Raw genomic sequence first — 23,769 nt, forward strand, 5'->3', positions numbered from 1 at the left:
AGTCAAATTGAAGCAGAACACATTGTTGGAGTGTCAGAATGAATAGATAGAAGGCAAATAAGCGTTCCATGGCTTTATTTCGCTAAGTTGCTTACTCTTGAGTAGAACTGCATGTTCACTCCAGGAATAAGCACCTTTGTAAAATGAGTCAAATTGAAGCAGAACACATTGTTGGAGTGTCAGAATGCATAGATAGAAGGCAAATAAGCGTTCCATGGCTTTATTTCGCTTAGTTGCTTACTCTTGAGTAGAACTGCATATTCACTCCAGGAATAAGCACCTTTGTAAAAAGAGTCAAATTGAAGCAGAACACATTGTTAGAGTGTCAGAATGCAAAGATAGAAGGCAAATAAGCGTTCCATGGCTTTATTTCGCTTAGTTGCTTACTCTTGAGTAGAACTGCATATTCACTCCAGGAATAAGCACCTTTGTAAAATGAGTCAAATTGAAGCAGAACACATTGTTGGAGTGTCAGCATGCATAGATAGAAGGCAAATAAACGTTCCATGGCTTTATTTCGCTTAGTTGCTTACTCTTGAGTAGAACTGCATATTCACTCCAGGAATAAGCACCTTTGTAAAATGAGTCAAATTGAAGCAGAACACATTGTTGGAGTGTCAGAATGCATAGATAGAAGGCAAATAAGCGTTCCATGGCTTTATTTCGCTTAGTTGCTTACTTCTGAGTAGAACTGCATGTTCACTCCAGGAATAAGCACCTTTGTAAAATGAGTCAAATTGAAGCAGAACACATTGTTGGAGTGTCAGAATGCATAGATAGAAGGCAAATAAGCGTTCCATGGCTTTATTTCGCTTAGTTGCTTACTCTTGAGTAGAACTGCATATTCACTCCAGGAATAAGCACCTTTGTAAAATGAGCCAAATTGAAGCAGAACACATTGTTGGAGTGTCAGAATGCATAGATAGAAGGCAAATAAGCGTTCCATGGCTTTATTTCGCTTAGTTGCTTACTCTTGAGTAGAACTGCATATTCACTCCAGGAATAAGCACCTTTGTAAAATGAGTCAAATTGAAGCAGAACACATTGTTGGAGTGTCAGAATGCATAGATAGAAGGCAAATAAGCGTTCCATGGCTTTATTTCGCTTAGTTGCTTACTTCTGAGTAGAACTGCATGTTCACTCCAGGAATAAGCACCTTTGTAAAATGAGTCAAATTGAAGCAGAACACATTGTTGGAGTGTCAGAATGCATAGATAGAAGGCAAATAAGCGTTCCATGGCTTTATTTCGCTTAGTTGCTTACTCTTGAGTAGAACTGCATATTCACTCCAGGAATAAGCACCTTTGTAAAATGAGCCAAATTGAAGCAGAACACATTGTTGGAGTGTCAGAATGCATAGATAGAAGGCAAATAAGCGTTCCATGGCTTTATTTCGCTTAGTTGCTTACTCTTGAGTAGAACTGCATATTCACTCCAGGAATAAGCACCTTTGTAAAATGAGTCAAATTGAAGCAGAACACATTGTTGGAGTGTCAGAATGCATAGATAGAAGGCAAATAAGCGTTCCATGGCTTTATGTCGCTTAGTTGCTTACTCTTGAGTAGAACTGCATATTCACTCCAGGAATAAGCACCTTTGTAAAATGAGTCAAATTGAAGCAGAACACATTGTTGGAGTGTCAGCATGCATAGATAGAAGGCAAATAAACGTTCCATGGCTTTATTTCGCTTAGTTGCTTACTCTTGAGTAGAACTGCATATTCACTCCAGGAATAAGCACCTTTGTAAAATGAGTCAAATTGAAGCAGAACACATTGTTGGAGTGTCAGAATGCATAGATAGAAGGCAAATAAGCGTTCCATGGCTTTATGTCGCTTAGTTGCTTACTCTTGAGTAGAACTGCATATTCACTCCAGGAATAAGCACCTTTGTAAAATGAGTCAAATTGGAGCAGAACACATTGTTGGAGTGTCAGCATGCATAGATAGAAGGCAAATAAGTGTTCCATGGCTTTATTTCGCTTAGTTGCTTACTCTTGAGTAGAACTGCATATTCACTCCAGGAATAAGCACCTTTGTAAAATGAGTCAAATTGAAGCAGAACACATTGTTGGAGAGTCAGAATGCATAGATAGAAGGCAAATAAACGTTCCATGGCTTTATTTCGCTTAGTTGCTTACTCTTGAGTAGAACTGCATATTCACTCCAGGAATAAGCACCTTTGTAAAATGAGTCAAATTGAAGCAGAACACATTGTTGGAGTGACAGAATGCATAGATAGAAGGCAAATAAGCGTTCCATGGCTTTATGTCGCTTAGTTGCTTACTCTTGAGTAGAACTGCATATTCACTCCAGGAATAAGCACCTTTGTAAAAAGAGTCAAATTGAAGCAGAACACATTGTTGGAGTGTCAGAATGCATAGATAGAAGGCAAATAAGCGTTCCATGGATTTATTTCGCTTAGTTGCTTACTCTTGAGTAGAACTGCATATTCACTCCAGGAATAAGCACCTTTGTAAAAAGAGTCAAATTGAAGCAGAACACATTGTTAGAGTGTCAGAATGCATAGATAGAAGGCAAATAAGCGTTCCATGGCTTTATGTCGCTTAGTTGCTTACTCTTGAGTAGAACTGCATATTCACTCCAGGAATAAGCACCTTTGTAAAATGAGTCAAATTGAAGCAGAACACATTGTTGGAGTGTCAGAATGCATAGAAGGCAAATAAGCGTTCCATGGCTTTATTTCGCTTAGTTGCTTACTCTTGAGTAGAACTGCATATTCACTACAGGAATAAGCACCTTTGTAAAATGAGTCAAATTGAAGCAGAACACATTGTTGGAGTGTCAGCATGCATAGAAGGCAAATAAACGTTCCATGGCTTTATTTCGCTTCGTTGCTTACTCTTGAGTAGAACTGCATATTCACTCCAGGAATAAGCACCTTTGTAAAATGAGTCAAATTGAAGCAGAACACATTGTTGGAGTGACAGAATGCATAGATAGAAGGCAAATAAGCGTTCCATGGCTTTATTTCGCTTAGTTGCTTACTCTTGAGTAGAACTGCATATTCACTCCAGGAATAAGCACCTTTGTAAAATGAGTCAAATTGAAGCAGAACACATTGTTGGAGTGTCAGAATGCATAGAAGGCAAATAAGAGTTCCATGGCTTTATTTCGCTTAGTTGCTTGCTCTTGAGTAGGACTGCATATTCACTCCAGGAATAAGCACCTTTGTAAAATGAGTCAAATTGAAGCAGAACACATTGTTGGAGTGTCAGAATGCATAGATAGAAGGCAAATAAGCGTTCCATGGCTTCATTTCGCTTAGTTGCTTACTCTTGAGTAGAACTGCAAATTCACTCCAGGAATAAGCACCTTTGTAAAAAGAGTCAAATTGAAGCAGAACACATTGTTGGAGTGTCAGCATGCATAGATAGAAGGCAAATAAACGTTCCATTGCTTTATTTCGCTTAGTTGCTTACTCTTGAGTAGAACTGCATATTCACTCCAGGAATAAGCACCTTTGTAAAATGAGTCAAATTGAAGCAGAACACATTGTTGGAGTGACAGAATGCATAGATAGAAGGCAAATAAGTGTTCCATGGCTTTATTTCGCTTAGTTGCTTACTCTTGAGTAGAACTGCATATTCACTCCAGGAATAAGCACCTTTGTAAAAAGAGTCAAATTGAAGCAGAACACATTGTTGGAGTGTCAGCATGCATAGATAGAAGGCAAATAAACGTTCCATGGCTTAATTTCGCTTAGTTGCTTACTCTTGAGTAGAACTGCATATTCACTCCAGGAATAAGCACCTTTGTAAAATGAGTCAAATTGAAGCAGAACACATTGTTGGAGTGTAAGAATGAATAGATAGAAGGCAAATAAGCGTTCCATGGCTTTATTTCGCTAAGTTGCTTACTCTTGAGTAGAACTGCATGTTCACTCCAGGAATAAGCACCTTTGTAAAATGAGTCAAATTGAAGCAGAACACATTGTTGGAGTGTCAGAATGCATAGATAGAAGGCAAATAAGCGTTCCATGGCTTTATTTCGCTTAGTTGCTTACTCTTGAGTAGAACTGCATATTCACTCCAGAAATAAGCACCTTTGTAAAAAGAGTCAAATTGAAGCAGAACACATTGTTAGAGTGTCAGAATGCATAGATAGAAGGCAAATAAGCGTTCCATGGCTTTATGTCGCTTAGTTGCTTACTCTTGAGTAGAACTGCATATTCACTCCAGGAATAAGCACCTTTGTAAAATGAGTCAAATTGAAGCAGAACACATTGTTGGAGTGTCAGCATGCATAGATAGAAGGCAAATAAACGTTCCATGGCTTTATTTCGCTTCGTTGCTTACTCTTGAGTAGAACTGCATATTCACTCCAGGAATAAGCACCTTTGTAAAATGAGTCAAATTGAAGCAGAACACATTGTTGGAGTGACAGAATGCATAGATAGAAGGCAAATAAGCGTTCCATGGCTTTATTTCGCTTAGTTGCTTACTCTTGAGTAGAACTGCATATTCACTCCAGGAATAAGCACCTTTGTAAAATGAGTCAAATTGAAGCAGAACACATTGTTGGAGTGTCAGAATGCATAGAAGGCAAATAAGCGTTCCATGGCTTTATTTCGCTTAGTTGCTTGCTCTTGAGTAGGACTGCATATTCACTCCAGGAATAAGCACCTTTGTAAAATGAGTCAAATTGAAGCAGAACACATTGTTGGAGTGTCAGAATGCATAGATAGAAGGCAAATAAGCGTTCCATGGCTTCATTTCGCTTAGTTGCTTACTCTTGAGTAGAACTGCAAATTCACTCCAGGAATAAGCACCTTTGTAAAAAGAGTCAAATTGAAGCAGAACACATTGTTGGAGTGTCAGCATGCATAGATAGAAGGCAAATAAACGTTCCATGGCTTTATTTCGCTTAGTTGCTTACTCTTGAGTAGAACTGCATATTCACTCCAGGAATAAGCACCTTTGTAAAATGAGTCAAATTGAAGCAGAACACATTGTTGGAGTGACAGAATGCATAGATAGAAGGCAAATAAGTGTTCCATGGCTTTATTTCGCTTAGTTGCTTACTCTTGAGTAGAACTGCATATTCACTCCAGGAATAAGCACCTTTGTAAAAAGAGTCAAATTGAAGCAGAACACATTGTTGGAGTGTCAGCATGCATAGATAGAAGGCAAATAAACGTTCCATGGCTTAATTTCGCTTAGTTGCTTACTCTTGAGTAGAACTGCATATTCACTCCAGGAATAAGCACCTTTGTAAAATGAGTCAAATTGAAGCAGAACACATTGTTGGAGTGTCAGAATGAATAGATAGAAGGCAAATAAGCGTTCCATGGCTTTATTTCGCTAAGTTGCTTACTCTTGAGTAGAACTGCATGTTCACTCCAGGAATAAGCATCTTTGTAAAATGAGTCAAATTGAAGCAGAACACATTGTTGGAGTGTCAGAATGCATAGATAGAAGGCAAATAAGCGTTCCATGGCTTTATTTCGCTTAGTTGCTTACTCTTGAGTAGAACTGCATATTCACTCCAGAAATAAGCACCTTTGTAAAAAGAGTCAAATTGAAGCAGAACACATTGTTAGAGTGTCAGAATGCATAGATAGAAGGCAAATAAGCGTTCCATGGCTTTATGTCGCTTAGTTGCTTACTCTTGAGTAGAACTGCATATTCACTCCAGGAATAAGCACCTTTGTAAAATGAGTCAAATTGAAGCAGAACACATTGTTGGAGTGTCAGCATGCATAGATAGAAGGCAAATAAGCGTTCCATGGCTTCATTTCGCTTAGTTGCTTACTCTTGAGTAGAACTGCAAATTCACTCCAGGAATAAGCACCTTTGTAAAAAGAGTCAAATTGAAGCAGAACACATTGTTGGAGTGTCAGCATGCATAGATAGAAGGCAAATAAACGTTCCATGGCTTTATTTCGCTTTGTTGCTTACTCTTGAGTAGAACTGCATATTCACTCCAGGAATAAGCACCTTTGTAAAATGAGTCAAATTGAAGCAGAACACATTGTTGGAGTGACAGAATGCATAGATAGAAGGCAAATAAGCGTTCCATGGCTTTATTTCGCTTAGTTGCTTACTCTTGAGTAGAACTGCATATTCACTCCAGAAATAAGCACCTTTGTAAAAAGAGTCAAATTGAAGCAGAACACATTGTTGGAGTGTCAGCATGCATAGATAGAAGGCAAATAAGCGTTCCATGGCTTTATTTCGCTTAGTTGCTTACTCTTGAGTAGAACTGCATATTCACTCCAGAAATAAGCACCTTTGTAAAAAGAGTCAAATTGAAGCAGAACACATTGTTAGAGTGTCAGAATGCATAGATAGAAGGCAAATAAGCGTTCCATGGCTTTATGTCGCTTAGTTGCTTACTCTTGAGTAGAACTGCATATTCACTCCAGGAATAAGCACCTTTGTAAAATGAGTCAAATTGAAGCAGAAAACATTGTTGGAGTGTCAGCATGCATAGATAGAAGGCAAATAAGCGTTCCATGGCTTTATTTCGCTTAGTTGCTTACTCTTGAGTAGAACTGCATATTCACTCCAGGAATAAGCACCTTTGTAAAATGAATCAAATTGCAGCAGAACACATTGTTGGAGTGTCAGAATGCATAGATAGAAGGCAAATAAGCGTTCCATGGCTTTATTTCGCTTAGTTGCTTACTCTTGAGTAGAACTGCATATTCACTCCAGGAATAAGCACCTTTGTAAAATGAGTCAAATTGAAGCAGAACACATTGTTGGAGTGTCAGAATGCATAGAAGGCAAATAAGCGTTCCATGGCTTTATTTCGCTTAGTTGCTTACTCTTGAGTAGAACTGCAAATTCACTCCAGGAATAAGCACCTTTGTAAAAAGAGTCAAATTGAAGCAGAACACATTGTTGGAGTGTCAGCATGCATAGATAGAAGGCAAATAAACGTTCCATGGCTTTATTTCGCTTCGTTGCTTACTCTTGAGTAGAACTGCATATTCACTCCAGGAATAAGCACCTTTGTAAAATGAGTCAAATTGAAGCAGAACACATTGTTGGAGTGACAGAATGCATAGATAGAAGGCAAATAAGCGTTCCATGGCTTTATTTCGCTTAGTTGCTTACTCTTGAGTAGAACTGCATATTCACTCCAGGAATAAGCACCTTTGTAAAAAGAGTCAAATTGAAGCAGAACACATTGTTGGAGTGTCAGCATGCATAGATAGAAGGCAAATAAACGTTCCATGGCTTTATTTCGCTTAGTTGCTTACTCTTGAGTAGAACTGCATATTCACTCCAGGAATAAGCACCTTTGTAAAATGAGTCAAATTGAAGCAGAACACATTGTTGGAGTGACAGAATGCATAGATAGAAGGCAAATAAGCGTTCCATGGCTTTATTTCGCTTAGTTGCTTACTCTTGAGTAGAACTGCATATTCACTCCAGAAATAAGCACCTTTGTAAAAAGAGTCAAATTGAAGCAGAACACATTGTTGGAGTGTCAGCATGCATAGATAGAAGGCAAATAAGCGTTCCATGGCTTTATTTCGCTTAGTTGCTTACTCTTGAGTAGAACTGCATATTCACTCCAGGAATAAGCACCTTTGTAAAATGAGTCAAATTGAAGCAGAACACATTGTTGGAGTGTCAGCATGCATAGAAGGCAAATAAGCGTTCCATGGCTTTATTTCGCTTAGTTGCTTACTCTTGAGTAGAACTGCAAATTCACTCCAGGAATAAGCACCTTTGTAAAATGAGTCAAATTGAAGCAGAACACATTGCTGGAGTGTCAGCATGCATAGATAGAAGGCAAATAAACGTTCCATGGCTTTATTTCGCTTCGTTGCTTACTCTTGAGTAGAACTGCATATTCACTCCAGGAATAAACACCTTTGTAAAATGAGTCAAATTGAAGCAGAACACATTGTTGGAGTGACAGAATGCATAGATAGAAGGCAAATAAGCGTTCCATGGCTTTATTTCGCTTAGTTGCTTACTCTTGAGTAGAACTGCATATTCACTCCAGGAATAAGCACCTTTGTAAAAAGAGTCAAATTGAAGCAGAACACATTGTTGGAGTGTCAGCATGCATAGATAGAAGGCAAATAAACGTTCCATGGCTTTATTTCGCTTAGTTGCTTACTCTTGAGTAGAACTGCATATTCACTCCAGGAATAAGCACCTTTGTAAAATGAGTCAAATTGAAGCAGAACACATTGTTGGAGTGTCAGCATGCATAGATAGAAGGCAAATAAGCGTTCCATGGCTTTATTTCGCTTAGTTGCTTACTCTTGAGTAGAACTGCATATTCACTCCAGGAATAAGCACCTTTGTAAAATGAGTCAAATTGAAGCAGAACACATTGTTGGAGTGTCAGCATGCATAGATAGAAGGCAAATAAGCGTTCCATGGCTTTATTTCGCTTAGTTGCTTACTCTTGAGTAGAACTGCAAATTCACTCCAGGAATAAGCACCTTTGTAAAATGAGTCAAATTGAAGCAGAACACATTGTTGGAGTGTCAGCATGCATAGATAGAAGGCAAATAAACGTTCCATGGCTTTATTTCGCTTCGTTGCTTACTCTTGAGTAGAACTGCATATTCACTCCAGGAATAAGCACCTTTGTAAAATGAATCAAATTGAAGCAGAACACATTGTTGGAGTGACAGAATGCATAGATAGAAGGCAAATAAGCGTTCCATGGCTTTATTTCGCTTAGTTGCTTACTCTTGAGTAGAACTGCATATTCACTCCAGAAATAAGCACCTTTGTAAAAAGAGTCAAATTGAAGCAGAACACATTGTTAGAGTGTCAGAATGCATAGATAGAAGGCAAATAAGCGTTCCATGGCTTTATGTCGCTTAGTTGCTTACTCTTGAGTAGAACTGCATATTCACTCCAGGAATAAGCACCTTCGTAAAATGAGTCAAATTGAAGCAGAAAACATTGTTGGAGTGTCAGCATGCATAGATAGAAGGCAAATAAACGTTCCATGGCTTTATTTCGCTTAGTTGCTTACTCTTGAGTAGAACTGCATATTCACTCCAGGAATAAGCACCTTTGTAAAATGAGTCAAATTGAAGCAGAACACATTGTTGGAGTGTCAGAATGCATAGAAGGCAAATAAGCGTTCCATGGCTTTATTTCGCTTAGTTGCTTACTCTTGAGTAGAACTGCAAATTCACTCCAGGAATAAGCACCTTTGTAAAATGAGTCAAATTGAAGCAGAACACATTCTTGGAGTGTCAGCATGCATAGATAGAAGGCAAATAAACGTTCCATGGCTTTATTTCGCTTCGTTGCTTACTCTTGAGTAGAACTGCATATTCACTCCAGGAATAAGCACCTTTGTAAAATGAATCAAATTGAAGCAGAACACATTGTTGGAGTGACAGAATGCATAGATAGAAGGCAAATAAGCGTTCCATTGCTTTATTTCGCTTAGTTGCTTACTCTTGAGTAGAACTGCATATTCACTCCAGGAATAAGCACCTTTGTAAAAAGAGTCAAATTGAAGCAGAACACATTGTTGGAGTGTCAGAATGCATAGATAGAAGGCAAATAAGCGTTCCATGGATTTATTTCGCTTAGTTGCTTACTCTTGAGTAGAACTGCATATTCACTCCAGGAATAAGCACCTTTGTAAAAAGAGTCAAATTGAAGCAGAACACATTGTTGGAGTGTCAGAATGCATAGATAGAAGGCAAATAAGCGTTCCATGGCTTTATTTCGCTTAGTTGCTTACTCTTGAGTAGAACTGCATATTCACTCCAGGAATAAGCACCTTTGTAAAATGAGTCAAATTGAAGCAGAACACATTGTTGGAGTGTCAGAATGCATAGAAGGCAAATAAGCGTTCCATGGCTTTATTTCGCTTAGTTGCTTACTCTTGAGTAGAACTGCATATTCACTCCAGGAATAAGCACCTTTGTAAAATGAGTCAAATTGAAGCAGAACACATTGTTGGAGTGTCAGAATGCATAGAAGGCAAATAAGCGTTCCATGGCTTTATTTCGCTTAGTTGCTTACTCTTGAGTAGAACTGCAAATTCACTCCAGGAATAAGCACCTTTGTAAAAAGAGTCAAATTGAAGCAGAACACATTGTTGGAGTGTCAGCATGCATAGATAGAAGGCAAATAAACGTTCCATGGCTTTATTTCGCTTCGTTGCTTACTCTTGAGTAGAACTGCATATTCACTCCAGGAATAAGCACCTTTGTAAAATGAGTCAAATTGAAGCAGAACACATTGTTGGAGTGACAGAATGAATAGATAGAAGGCAAATAAGCGTTCCATGGCTTTATTTCGCTTAGTTGCTTACTCTTGAGTAGAACTGCATATTCACTCCAGGAATAAGCACCTTTGTAAAAAGAGTCAAATTGAAGCAGAACACATTGTTGGAGTGTCAGCATGCATAGATAGAAGGCAAATAAACGTTCCATGGCTTTATTTCGCTTAGTTGCTTACTCTTGAGTAGAACTGCATATTCACTCCAGGAATAAGCACCTTTGTAAAATGAGTCAAATTGAAGCAGAACACATTGTTGGAGTGACAGAATGCATAGATAGAAGGCAAATAAGCGTTCCATGGCTTTATTTCGCTTAGTTGCTTACTCTTGAGTAGAACTGCATATTCACTCCAGAAATAAGCACCTTTGTAAAAAGAGTCAAATTGAAGCAGAACACATTGTTGGAGTGTCAGCATGCATAGATAGAAGGCAAATAAGCGTTCCATGGCTTTATTTCGCTTAGTTGCTTACTCTTGAGTAGAACTGCATATTCACTCCAGAAATAAGCACCTTTGTAAAAAGAATCAAATTGAAGCAGAACACATTGTTAGAGTGTCAGAATGCATAGATAGAAGGCAAATAAGCGTTCCATGGCTTTATGTCGCTTAGTTGCTTACTCTTGAGTAGAACTGCATATTCACTCCAGGAATAAGCACCTTTGTAAAATGAGTCAAATTGAAGCAGAAAACATTGTTGGAGTGTCAGCATGCATAGATAGAAGGCAAATAAGCGTTCCATGGCTTTATTTCGCTTAGTTGCTTCCTCTTGAGTAGAACTGCATATTCACTCCAGGAATAAGCACCTTTGTAAAATGAATCAAATTGAAGCAGAACACATTGTTGGAGTGTCAGAATGCATAGATAGAAGGCAAATAAGCGTTCCATGGCTTTATTTCGCTTAGTTGCTTACTCTTGAGTAGAACTGCATATTCACTCCAGGAATAAGCACCTTTGTAAAAAGAGTCAAATTGAAGCAGAACACATTGCTGGAGTGTCAGAATGCATAGATAGAAGGCAAATAAGCGTTCCATGGCTTTATTTCGCTTAGTTGCTTACTCTTGAGTAGAACTGCATATTCACTCCAGGAATAAGCACCTTTGTAAAATGAGTCAAATTGAAGCAGAACACATTGTTGGAGTGTCAGAATGCATAGATAGAAGGCAAATAAGCGTTCCATGGCTTTATTTCGCTTAGTTGCTTTCTCTTGAGTAGAACTGCATATTCACTCCAGGAATAAGCACCTTTGTAAAATGAATCAAATTGAAGCAGAACACATTGTTGGAGTGTCAGAATGCATAGATAGAAGGCAAATAAGCGTTCCATGGCTTTATTTCGCTTAGTTGCTTACTCTTGAGTAGAACTGCATATTCACTCCAGGAATAAGCACCTTTGTAAAAAGAGTCAAATTGAAGCAGAACACATTGCTGGAGTGTCAGAATGCATAGATAGAAGGCAAATAAGCGTTCCATGGCTTTATTTCGCTTAGTTGCTTACTCTTGAGTAGAACTGCATATTCACTCCAGGAATAAGCACCTTTGTAAAATGAGTCAAATTGAAGCAGAACACATTGTTGGAGTGTCAGAATGCATAGAAGGCAAATAAGCGTTCCATGGCTTTATTTCGCTTAGTTGCTTACTCTTGAGTAGAACTGCAAATTCACTCCAGGAATAAGCACCTTTGTAAAAAGAGTCAAATTGAAGCAGAACACATTGTTGGAGTGTCAGCATGCATAGATAGAAGGCAAATAAACGTTCCATGGCTTTATTTCGCTTCGTTGCTTACTCTTGAGTAGAACTGCATATTCACTCCAGGAATAAGCACCTTTGTAAAATGAGTCAAATTGAAGCAGAACACATTGTTGGAGTGACAGAATGCATAGATAGAAGGCAAATAAGCGTTCCATGGCTTTATTTCGCTTAGTTGCTTACTCTTGAGTAGAACTGCATATTCACTCCAGGAATAAGCACCTTTGTAAAAAGAGTCAAATTGAAGCAGAACACATTGTTGGAGTGTCAGCATGCATAGATAGAAGGCAAATAAACGTTCCATGGCTTTATTTCGCTTAGTTGCTTACTCTTGAGTAGAACTGCATATTCACTCCAGGAATAAGCACCTTTGCAAAATGAGTCAAATTGAAGCAGAACACATTGTTGGAGTGTCAGAATGAATAGATAGAAGGCAAATAAGCGTTCCATGGCTTTATTTCGCTAAGTTGCTTACTCTTGAGTAGAACTGCATGTTCGCTCCAGGAATAAGCACCTTTGTAAAATGAGTCAAATTGAAGCAGAACACATTGTTGGAGTGTCAGAATGCATAGATAGAAGGCAAATAAGCGTTCCATGGCTTTATGTCGCTTAGTTGCTTACTCTTGAGTAGAACTGCATATTCACTCCAGGAATAAGCACCTTTGTAAAATGAGTCAAATTGAAGCAGAAAACATTGTTGGAGTGTCAGCATGCATAGATAGAAGGCAAATAAGCGTTCCATGGCTTTATTTCGCTTAGTTGCTTCCTCTTGAGTAGAACTGCATATTCACTCCAGGAATAAGCACCTTTGTAAAATGAATCAAATTGAAGCAGAACACATTGTTGGAGTGTCAGAATGCATAGATAGAAGGCAAATAAGCGTTCCATGGCTTTATTTCGCTTAGTTGCTTACTCTTGAGTAGAACTGCATATTCACTCCAGGAATAAGCACCTTTGTAAAAAGAGTCAAATTGAAGCAGAACACATTGCTGGAGTGTCAGAATGCATAGATAGAAGGCAAATAAGCGTTCCATGGCTTTATTTCGCTTAGTTGCTTACTCTTGAGTAGAACTGCATATTCACTCCAGGAATAAGCACCTTTGTAAAATGAGTCAAATTGAAGCAGAACACATTGTTGGAGTGTCAGAATGCATAGATAGAAGGCAAATAAGCGTTCCATGGCTTTATTTCGCTTAGTTGCTTCCTCTTGAGTAGAACTGCATATTCACTCCAGGAATAAGCACCTTTGTAAAATGAATCAAATTGAAGCAGAACACATTGTTGGAGTGTCAGAATGCATAGATAGAAGGCAAATAAGCGTTCCATGGCTTTATTTCGCTTAGTTGCTTACTCTTGAGTAGAACTGCATATTCACTCCAGGAATAAGCACCTTTGTAAAAAGAGTCAAATTGAAGCAGAACACATTGCTGGAGTGTCAGAATGCATAGATAGAAGGCAAATAAGCGTTCCATGGCTTTATTTCGCTTAGTTGCTTACTCTTGAGTAGAACTGCATATTCACTCCAGGAATAAGCACCTTTGTAAAATGAGTCAAATTGAAGCAGAACACATTGTTGGAGTGTCAGAATGCATAGAAGGCAAATAAGCGTTCCATGGCTTTATTTCGCTTAGTTGCTTACTCTTGAGTAGAACTGCAAATTCACTCCAGGAATAAGCACCTTTGTAAAAAGAGTCAAATTGAAGCAGAACACATTGTTGGAGTGTCAGCATGCATAGATAGAAGGCAAATAAGCGTTCCATGGCTTTATTTCGCTTAGTTGCTTACTCTTGAGTAGAACTGCATATTCACTCCAGGAATAAGCACCTTTGTAAAATGAGTCAAATTGAAGCAGAACACATTGTTGGAGTGTCAGAATGCATAGATAGAAGGCAAATAAGCGTTCCATGGCTTTATTTCGCTTAGTTGCTTACTCTTGAGTAGAACTGCATATTCACTCCAGGAATAAGCACCTTTGTAAAAAGAGTCAAATTGAAGCAGAACACATTGTTGGAGTGTCAGCATGCATAGATAGAAGGCAAATAAACGTTCCATGGCTTTATTTCGCTTAGTTGCTTACTCTTGAGTAGAACTGCATATTCACTCCAGGAATAAGCACCTTTGCAAAATGAGTCAAATTGAAGCAGAACACATTGTTGGAGTGTCAGAATGAATAGATAGAAGGCAAATAAGCGTTCCATGGCTTTATTTCGCTAAGTTGCTTACTCTTGAGTAGAACTGCATGTTCGCTCCAGGAATAAGCACCTTTGTAAAATGAGTCAAATTGAAGCAGAACACATTGTTGGAGTGTCAGAATGCATAGATAGAAGGCAAATAAGCGTTCCATGGCTTTATGTCGCTTAGTTGCTTACTCTTGAGTAGAACTGCATATTCACTCCAGGAATAAGCACCTTTGTAAAATGAGTCAAATTGAAGCAGAAAACATTGTTGGAGTGTCAGCATGCATAGATAGAAGGCAAATAAGCGTTCCATGGCTTTATTTCGCTTAGTTGCTTCCTCTTGAGTAGAACTGCATATTCACTCCAGGAATAAGCACCTTTGTAAAATGAATCAAATTGAAGCAGAACACATTGTTGGAGTGTCAGAATGCATAGATAGAAGGCAAATAAGCGTTCCATGGCTTTATTTCGCTTAGTTGCTTACTCTTGAGTAGAACTGCATATTCACTCCAGGAATAAGCACCTTTGTAAAAAGAGTCAAATTGAAGCAGAACACATTGCTGGAGTGTCAGAATGCATAGATAGAAGGCAAATAAGCGTTCCATGGCTTTATTTCGCTTAGTTGCTTACTCTTGAGTAGAACTGCATATTCACTCCAGGAATAAGCACCTTTGTAAAATGAGTCAAATTGAAGCAGAACACATTGTTGGAGTGTCAGAATGCATAGATAGAAGGCAAATAAGCGTTCCATGGCTTTATTTCGCTTAGTTGCTTCCTCTTGAGTAGAACTGCATATTCACTCCAGGAATAAGCACCTTTGTAAAATGAGTCAAATTGAAGCAGAACACATTGTTGGAGTGTCAGAATGCATAGATAGAAGGCAAATAAACGTTCCATGGCTTTATTTCGCTTAGTTGCTTACTCTTGAGTAGAACTGCATATTCACTCCAGGAATAAGCACCTTTGTAAAATGAGTCAAATTGAAGCAGAACACATTGTTGGAGTGACAGAATGCATAGATAGAAGGCAAATAAGCGTTCCATGGCTTTATTTCGCTTAGTTGCTTACTCTTGAGTAGAACTGCATATTCACTCCAGAAATAAGCACCTTTGTAAAAAGAGTCAAATTGAAGCAGAACACATTGTTGGAGTGTCAGCATGCATAGATAGAAGGCAAATAAGCGTTCCATGGCTTTATTTCGCTTAGTTGCTTACTCTTGAGTAGAACTGCATATTCACTCCAGAAATAAGCACCTTTGTAAAAAGAATCAAATTGAAGCAGAACACATTGTTAGAGTGTCAGAATGCATAGATAGAAGGCAAATAAGCGTTCCATGGCTTTATGTCGCTTAGTTGCTTACTCTTGAGTAGAACTGCATATTCACTCCAGGAATAAGCACCTTTGTAAAATGAGTCAAATTGAAGCAGAAAACATTGTTGGAGTGTCAGCATGCATAGATAGAAGGCAAATAAGCGTTCCATGGCTTTATTTCGCTTAGTTGCTTCCTCTTGAGTAGAACTGCATATTCACTCCAGGAATAAGCACCTTTGTAAAATGAATCAAATTGAAGCAGAACACATTGTTGGAGTGTCAGAATGCATAGATAGAAGGCAAATAAGCGTTCCATGGCTTTATTTCGCTTAGTTGCTTACTCTTGAGTAGAACTGCATATTCACTCCAGGAATAAGCACCTTTGTAAAAAGAGTCAAATTGAAGCAGAACACATTGCTGGAGTGTCAGAATGCATAGATAGAAGGCAAATAAGCGTTCCATGGCTTTATTTCGCTTAGTTGCTTACTCTTGAGTAGAACTGCATATTCACTCCAGGAATAAGCACCTTTGTAAAATGAGTCAAATTGAAGCAGAACACATTGTTGGAGTGTCAGAATGCATAGATAGAAGGCAAATAAGCGTTCCATGGCTTTATTTCGCTTAGTTGCTTTCTCTTGAGTAGAACTGCATATTCACTCCAGGAATAAGCACCTTTGTAAAATGAATCAAATTGAAGCAGAACACATTGTTGGAGTGTCAGAATGCATAGATAGAAGGCAAATAAGCGTTCCATGGCTTTATTTCGCTTAGTTGCTTACTCTTGAGTAGAACTGCATATTCACTCCAGGAATAAGCACCTTTGTAAAAAGAGTCAAATTGAAGCAGAACACATTGCTGGAGTGTCAGAATGCATAGATAGAAGGCAAATAAGCGTTCCATGGCTTTATTTCGCTTAGTTGCTTACTCTTGAGTAGAACTGCATATTCACTCCAGGAATAAGCACCTTTGTAAAATGAGTCAAATTGAAGCAGAACACATTGTTGGAGTGTCAGAATGCATAGAAGGCAAATAAGCGTTCCATGGCTTTATTTCGCTTAGTTGCTTACTCTTGAGTAGAACTGCAAATTCACTCCAGGAATAAGCACCTTTGTAAAAAGAGTCAAATTGAAGCAGAACACATTGTTGGAGTGTCAGCATGCATAGATAGAAGGCAAATAAACGTTCCATGGCTTTATTTCGCTTCGTTGCTTACTCTTGAGTAGAACTGCATATTCACTCCAGGAATAAGCACCTTTGTAAAATGAGTCAAATTGAAGCAGAACACATTGTTGGAGTGACAGAATGCATAGATAGAAGGCAAATAAGCGTTCCATGGCTTTATTTCGCTTAGTTGCTTACTCTTGAGTAGAACTGCATATTCACTCCAGGAATAAGCACCTTTGTAAAAAGAGTCAAATTGAAGCAGAACACATTGTTGGAGTGTCAGCATGCATAGATAGAAGGCAAATAAACGTTCCATGGCTTTATTTCGCTTAGTTGCTTACTCTTGAGTAGAACTGCATATTCACTCCAGGAATAAGCACCTTTGCAAAATGAGTCAAATTGAAGCAGAACACATTGTTGGAGTGTCAGAATGAATAGATAGAAGGCAAATAAGCGTTCCATGGCTTTATTTCGCTAAGTTGCTTACTCTTGAGTAGAACTGCATGTTCGCTCCAGGAATAAGCACCTTTGTAAAATGAGTCAAATTGAAGCAGAACACATTGTTGGAGTGTCAGAATGCATAGATAGAAGGCAAATAAGCGTTCCATGGCTTTATGTCGCTTAGTTGCTTACTCTTGAGTAGAACTGCATATTCACTCCAGGAATAAGCACCTTTGTAAAATGAGTCAAATTGAAGCAGAAAACATTGTTGGAGTGTCAGCATGCATAGATAGAAGGCAAATAAGCGTTCCATGGCTTTATTTCGCTTAGTTGCTTCCTCTTGAGTAGAACTGCATATTCACTCCAGGAATAAGCACCTTTGTAAAATGAATCAAATTGAAGCAGAACACATTGTTGGAGTGTCAGAATGCATAGATAGAAGGCAAATAAGCGTTCCATGGCTTTATTTCGCTTCGTTGCTTCCTCTTGAGTAGAACTGCAAATTCACTCCAGGAATAAGCACCTTTGTAAAAAGAGTCAAATTGAAGCAGAACACATTGTTGGAGTGTCAGCATGCATAGATAGAAGGCAAATAAACGTTCCATGGCTTTATTTCGCTTCGTTGCTTACTCTTGAGTAGAACTGCATATTCACTCCAGGAATAAGCACCTTTGTAAAATGAGTCAAATTGAAGCAGAACACATTGTTGGAGTGACAGAATGCATAGATAGAAGGCAAATAAGCGTTCCATGGCTTTATTTCGCTTAGTTGCTTACTCTTGAGTAGAACTGCATATTCACTCCAGGAATAAGCACCTTTGTAAAAAGAGTCAAATTGAAGCAGAACACATTGTTGGAGTGTCAGCATGCATAGATAGAAGGCAAATAAACGTTCCATGGCTTTATTTCGCTTAGTTGCTTACTCTTGAGTAGAACTGCATATTCACTCCAGGAATAAGCACCTTTGCAAAATGAGTCAAATTGAAGCAGAACACATTGTTGGAGTGTCAGAATGAATAGATAGAAGGCAAATAAGCGTTCCATGGCTTTATTTCGCTAAGTTGCTTACTCTTGAGTAGAACTGCATGTTCGCTCCAGGAATAAGCACCTTTGTAAAATGAGTCAAATTGAAGCAGAACACATTGTTGGAGTGTCAGAATGCATAGATAGAAGGCAAATAAGCGTTCCATGGCTTTATGTCGCTTAGTTGCTTACTCTTGAGTAGAACTGCATATTCACTCCAGGAATAAGCACCTTTGTAAAATGAGTCAAATTGAAGCAGAAAACATTGTTGGAGTGTCAGCATGCATAGATAGAAGGCAAATAAGCGTTCCATGGCTTTATTTCGCTTAGTTGCTTCCTCTTGAGTAGAACTGCATATTCACTCCAGGAATAAGCACCTTTGTAAAATGAATCAAATTGAAGCAGAACACATTGTTGGAGTGTCAGAATGCATAGATAGAAGGCAAATAAGCGTTCCATGGCTTTATTTCGCTTCGTTGCTTCCTCTTGAGTAGAACTGCAAATTCACTCCAGGAATAAGCACCTTTGTAAAAAGAGTCAAATTGAAGCAGAACACATTGTTGGAGTGTCATCATGCATAGATAGAAGGCAAATAAACGTTCCATGGCTTTATTTCGCTTCGTTGCTTACTCTTGAGTAGAACTGCATATTCACTCCAGGAATAAGCACCTTTGTAAAATGAGTCAAATTGAAGCAGAACACATTGTTGGAGTGACAGAATGCATAGATAGAAGGCAAATAAGCGTTCCATGGCTTTATTTCGCTTAGTTGCTTACTCTTGAGTAGAACTGCATATTCACTCCAGGAATAAGCACCTTTGTAAAAAGAGTCAAATTGAAGCAGAACACATTGTTGGAGTGTCAGCATGCATAGATAGAAGGCAAATAAACGTTCCATGGCTTTATTTCGCTTAGTTGCTTACTCTTGAGTAGAACTGCATATTCACTCCAGGAATAAGCACCTTTGCAAAATGAGTCAAATTGAAGCAGAACACATTGTTGGAGTGTCAGAATGAATAGATAGAAGGCAAATAAGCGTTCCATGGCTTTATTTCGCTAAGTTGCTTACTCTTGAGTAGAACTGCATGTTCGCTCCAGGAATAAGCACCTTTGTAAAATGAGTCAAATTGAAGCAGAACACATTGTTGGAGTGTCAGAATGCATAGATAGAAGGCAAATAAGCGTTCCATGGCTTTATGTCGCTTAGTTGCTTACTCTTGAGTAGAACTGCATATTCACTCCAGGAATAAGCACCTTTGTAAAATGAGTCAAATTGAAGCAGAAAACATTGTTGGAGTGTCAGCATGCATAGATAGAAGGCAAATAAGCGTTCCATGGCTTTATTTCGCTTAGTTGCTTCCTCTTGAGTAGAACTGCATATTCACTCCAGGAATAAGCACCTTTGTAAAATGAATCAAATTGAAGCAGAACACATTGTTGGAGTGTCAGAATGCATAGATAGAAGGCAAATAAGCGTTCCATGGCTTTATTTCGCTTAGTTGCTTACTCTTGAGTAGAACTGCATATTCACTCCAGGAATAAGCACCTTTGTAAAAAGAGTCAAATTGAAGCAGAACACATTGCTGGAGTGTCAGAATGCATAGATAGAAGGCAAATAAGCGTTCCATGGCTTTATTTCGCTTAGTTGCTTACTCTTGAGTAGAACTGCATATTCACTCCAGGAATAAGCACCTTTGTAAAATGAGTCAAATTGAAGCAGAACACATTGTTGGAGTGTCAGAATGCATAGATAGAAGGCAAATAAGCGTTCCATGGCTTTATTTCGCTTAGTTGCTTCCTCTTGAGTAGAACTGCATATTCACTCCAGGAATAAGCACCTTTGTAAAATGAGTCAAATTGAAGCAGAACACATTGTTGGAGTGTCAGAATGCATAGATAGAAGGCAAATAAACGTTCCATGGCTTTATTTCGCTTAGTTGCTTACTCTTGAGTAGAACTGCATATTCACTCCAGGAATAAGCACCTTTGTAAAATGAGTCAAATTGAAGCAGAACACATTGTTGGAGTGACAGAATGCATAGATAGAAGGCAAATAAGCGTTCCATGGCTTTATTTCGCTTAGTTGCTTACTCTTGAGTAGAACTGCATATTCACTCCAGAAATAAGCACCTTTGTAAAAAGAGTCAAATTGAAGCAGAACACATTGTTGGAGTGTCAGCATGCATAGATAGAAGGCAAATAAGCGTTCCATGGCTTTATTTCGCTTAGTTGCTTACTCTTGAGTAGAACTGCATATTCACTCCAGAAATAAGCACCTTTGTAAAAAGAATCAAATTGAAGCAGAACACATTGTTAGAGTGTCAGAATGCATAGATAGAAGGCAAATAAGCGTTCCATGGCTTTATGTCGCTTAGTTGCTTACTCTTGAGTAGAACTGCATATTCACTCCAGGAATAAGCACCTTTGTAAAATGAGTCAAATTGAAGCAGAAAACATTGTTGGAGTGTCAGCATGCATAGATAGAAGGCAAATAAGCGTTCCATGGCTTTATTTCGCTTAGTTGCTTCCTCTTGAGTAGAACTGCATATTCACTCCAGGAATAAGCACCTTTGTAAAATGAATCAAATTGAAGCAGAACACATTGTTGGAGTGTCAGAATGCATAGATAGAAGGCAAATAAGCGTTCCATGGCTTTATTTCGCTTAGTTGCTTACTCTTGAGTAGAACTGCATATTCACTCCAGGAATAAGCACCTTTGTAAAAAGAGTCAAATTGAAGCAGAACACATTGCTGGAGTGTCAGAATGCATAGATAGAAGGCAAATAAGCGTTCCATGGCTTTATTTCGCTTAGTTGCTTACTCTTGAGTAGAACTGCATATTCACTCCAGGAATAAGCACCTTTGTAAAATGAGTCAAATTGAAGCAGAACACATTGTTGGAGTGTCAGAATGCATAGATAGAAGGCAAATAAGCGTTCCATGGCTTTATTTCGCTTAGTTGCTTTCTCTTGAGTAGAACTGCATATTCACTCCAGGAATAAGCACCTTTGTAAAATGAATCAAATTGAAGCAGAACACATTGTTGGAGTGTCAGAATGCATAGATAGAAGGCAAATAAGCGTTCCATGGCTTTATTTCGCTTAGTTGCTTACTCTTGAGTAGAACTGCATATTCACTCCAGGAATAAGCACCTTTGTAAAAAGAGTCAAATTGAAGCAGAACACATTGCTGGAGTGTCAGAATGCATAGATAGAAGGCAAATAAGCGTTCCATGGCTTTATTTCGCTTAGTTGCTTACTCTTGAGTAGAACTGCATATTCACTCCAGGAATAAGCACCTTTGTAAAATGAGTCAAATTGAAGCAGAACACATTGTTGGAGTGTCAGAATGCATAGAAGGCAAATAAGCGTTCCATGGCTTTATTTCGCTTAGTTGCTTACTCTTGAGTAGAACTGCAAATTCACTCCAGGAATAAGCACCTTTGTAAAAAGAGTCAAATTGAAGCAGAACACATTGTTGGAGTGTCAGCATGCATAGATAGAAGGCAAATAAACGTTCCATGGCTTTATTTCGCTTCGTTGCTTACTCTTGAGTAGAACTGCATATTCACTCCAGGAATAAGCACCTTTGTAAAATGAGTCAAATTGAAGCAGAACACATTGTTGGAGTGACAGAATGCATAGATAGAAGGCAAATAAGCGTTCCATGGCTTTATTTCGCTTAGTTGCTTACTCTTGAGTAGAACTGCATATTCACTCCAGGAATAAGCACCTTTGTAAAAAGAGTCAAATTGAAGCAGAACACATTGTTGGAGTGTCAGCATGCATAGATAGAAGGCAAATAAACGTTCCATGGCTTTATTTCGCTTAGTTGCTTACTCTTGAGTAGAACTGCATATTCACTCCAGGAATAAGCACCTTTGCAAAATGAGTCAAATTGAAGCAGAACACATTGTTGGAGTGTCAGAATGAATAGATAGAAGGCAAATAAGCGTTCCATGGCTTTATTTCGCTAAGTTGCTTACTCTTGAGTAGAACTGCATGTTCGCTCCAGGAATAAGCACCTTTGTAAAATGAGTCAAATTGAAGCAGAACACATTGTTGGAGTGTCAGAATGCATAGATAGAAGGCAAATAAGCGTTCCATGGCTTTATGTCGCTTAGTTGCTTACTCTTGAGTAGAACTGCATATTCACTCCAGGAATAAGCACCTTTGTAAAATGAGTCAAATTGAAGCAGAAAACATTGTTGGAGTGTCAGCATGCATAGATAGAAGGCAAATAAGCGTTCCATGGCTTTATTTCGCTTAGTTGCTTCCTCTTGAGTAGAACTGCATATTCACTCCAGGAATAAGCACCTTTGTAAAATGAATCAAATTGAAGCAGAACACATTGTTGGAGTGTCAGAATGCATAGATAGAAGGCAAATAAGCGTTCCATGGCTTTATTTCGCTTCGTTGCTTCCTCTTGAGTAGAACTGCAAATTCACTCCAGGAATAAGCACCTTTGTAAAAAGAGTCAAATTGAAGCAGAACACATTGTTGGAGTGTCAGCATGCATAGATAGAAGGCAAATAAACGTTCCATGGCTTTATTTCGCTTCGTTGCTTACTCTTGAGTAGAACTGCATATTCACTCCAGGAATAAGCACCTTTGTAAAATGAGTCAAATTGAAGCAGAACACATTGTTGGAGTGACAGAATGCATAGATAGAAGGCAAATAAGCGTTCCATGGCTTTATTTCGCTTAGTTGCTTACTCTTGAGTAGAACTGCATATTCACTCCAGGAATAAGCACCTTTGTAAAAAGAGTCAAATTGAAGCAGAACACATTGTTGGAGTGTCAGCATGCATAGATAGAAGGCAAATAAACGTTCCATGGCTTTATTTCGCTTAGTTGCTTACTCTTGAGTAGAACTGCATATTCACTCCAGGAATAAGCACCTTTGCAAAATGAGTCAAATTGAAGCAGAACACATTGTTGGAGTGTCAGAATGAATAGATAGAAGGCAAATAAGCGTTCCATGGCTTTATTTCGCTAAGTTGCTTACTCTTGAGTAGAACTGCATGTTCGCTCCAGGAATAAGCACCTTTGTAAAATGAGTCAAATTGAAGCAGAACACATTGTTGGAGTGTCAGAATGCATAGATAGAAGGCAAATAAGCGTTCCATGGCTTTATGTCGCTTAGTTGCTTACTCTTGAGTAGAACTGCATATTCACTCCAGGAATAAGCACCTTTGTAAAATGAGTCAAATTGAAGCAGAAAACATTGTTGGAGTGTCAGCATGCATAGATAGAAGGCAAATAAGCGTTCCATGGCTTTATTTCGCTTAGTTGCTTCCTCTTGAGTAGAACTGCATATTCACTCCAGGAATAAGCACCTTTGTAAAATGAATCAAATTGAAGCAGAACACATTGTTGGAGTGTCAGAATGCATAGATAGAAGGCAAATAAGCGTTCCATGGCTTTATTTCGCTTCGTTGCTTCCTCTTGAGTAGAACTGCAAATTCACTCCAGGAATAAGCACCTTTGTAAAAAGAGTCAAATTGAAGCAGAACACATTGTTGGAGTGTCATCATGCATAGATAGAAGGCAAATAAACGTTCCATGGCTTTATTTCGCTTCGTTGCTTACTCTTGAGTAGAACTGCATATTCACTCCAGGAATAAGCACCTTTGTAAAATGAGTCAAATTGAAGCAGAACACAT

This window comes from Zootoca vivipara, chromosome 16, assembly GCF_965207765.1.
Source record: "Zootoca vivipara chromosome 16, rZooViv2.hap1.1, whole genome shotgun sequence".
NCBI classification, from domain to species: domain Eukaryota; kingdom Metazoa; phylum Chordata; class Lepidosauria; order Squamata; family Lacertidae; genus Zootoca; species Zootoca vivipara.